Source organism: Eschrichtius robustus, chromosome 6 (assembly GCF_028021215.1).
Source record: "Eschrichtius robustus isolate mEscRob2 chromosome 6, mEscRob2.pri, whole genome shotgun sequence".
In the NCBI taxonomy this organism is placed as follows: domain Eukaryota; kingdom Metazoa; phylum Chordata; class Mammalia; order Artiodactyla; family Eschrichtiidae; genus Eschrichtius; species Eschrichtius robustus.
In genome coordinates, this window is record NC_090829.1 from 127,692,599 (window position 1) to 127,694,553 (window position 1,955).

A 1,955-nucleotide genomic window follows, 5' to 3' on the forward strand; every position below is an offset into this window, starting at 1 on the left:
TGGGTGAGATTTTGTCTGTATAGCTTTGCTTTCACCATTTGACCTAGGGTTCGGTCCGTCCATTTGTTTTTTTTTTTTACTTAAAAAATTTTTTTTCTTAATAAATTTTTTCTTCATAATTTTTTCCTTATTTTTTATTTTAAAAAATTAAAAAATTTTTTTCTTAATTTTTTTCTTAATTTTTATTTTAAAAAATTAAAATTTTTTTCTTAATACTTTTTTCCATTTTTTATTATAAAAAATTAATAAATTTATTTTTAAAAACTTAAAAATTTTTTTCTTAATAATTTTTTTCTTATTTTTTATTATAATAGCTTTATTTTATTTTATTTTATTTTTTTTTATTTTATCCTCTTTCTTTCTCTCTATTCTTTCTCCCTTTTATTCTGAGCCGTGTGGATGAAAGGCTCTGGGTGCTCCAGCCAGGCATCAGGGCTGTGCCTCTGCGGTGGGAGAGCCAACTTCAGGACACTGGTCCACAAAAGACCTCCCAGCTCCACATAATACCAAACGGCAAAAATCTCGCAGAGATCTCCATCTCAACATCAAGACCCAGCTTCACTCAACGACCAGCAAGCTACAGTGCTGGATACCCTATGCCAAACAACTAGCAAGACAGGAACACAGCCCCATCCATTAGCAGAGAGGCTGCCTAAAATCATAATAAGGCCACAGACACCTCAAAAGACACCACCAGACGTGGACGTGCCCACCAGAAAGACAAGATCCAGCCTCATCCACCAGAACACAGGCACTAGTCCCCTCCACCAGGAAGCCTACACAACCCACTGAACCAACCTTAGCCACTGGGGACAGATACCAAAAACAACGGGAACTACGAACCTGCAGCCTGTGAAAAGGAGACCCCAAACACAGTAAGATAAGCAAAATGAGAAGACAGAAAAACGCACAGCAGATGAAGGAGCAGGGTCAAAACACACCAGACCTAACAAATGAAGAGGAAATAGGCAGTCTACCTGAAAAAGAATTAATGATAGTAAAGATGATCCAAAATCTTGGAAATAGAATAGACAAAATGCAAGAAACATTTAACAAGGACATAGAAGAACTAAAGAGGAACCAAGCAACGATGAAAAACACAATAAATGAAATTTAAAATACTCTAGAAGGGATCAATAGCAGAATAACTGAGGCAGAAGAACGGGTAAGTGACCTGGAAAATAAAATAGTGGAAATAACTACTGCAGAGCAGAATAAAGAAAAAAGAATGAAAAGAACTGAGGACAGTCTCAGAGACCTCTGGGACAACATTAAACGCACCAACATTCGAATTATAGGGGTCCCAGAAGAAGAAGAGAAAAAGAAAGGGACTGAGAAAATATTTGAAGAGATTATAGTTGAAAACTTCCCTAATATGGGAAAGGAAATAGTTAATCAAGTCCTGGAAGCACAGAGAGTCCCATACAGGATAAATCCAAGGAGAAACAGGCCAAGACACATATTAATCAAACTATCAAAAATTAAATATAAAGAAAACATATTAAAAGCAGCAAGGGAAAAACAACAAATAACACACAAGGGAATCCCCATAAGTTTAACATCTGATCTTTCAGCAGAAACTCTGCAAGCCAGAAGGGAGTGGCAGGACATACTTAAAGTGATGAAGGAGAAAAACCTACAACCAAGACTACTCTACCCAGCAGGGATCTCATTCAGATTTGATGGAGAAATTAAAACCTTTACAGACAAGCAAAAGCTGAGAGAGTTCAGCACCACCAAACCAACTTTACAACAAATGCTAAAGGAACTTCTCTAGGCAAGAAACACAAGAGAAGGAAAACACCTATAATAACAAACCCAAAACATTTAAGAAAATGGGAATAGGAACATACATATCGATAATTACCTTAAATGTAAATGGATTAAGTGCTCCCACCAAAAGACACACACTGGCTGAATGGATACAAAAACAAGACCCGTATATATGCTGTCTA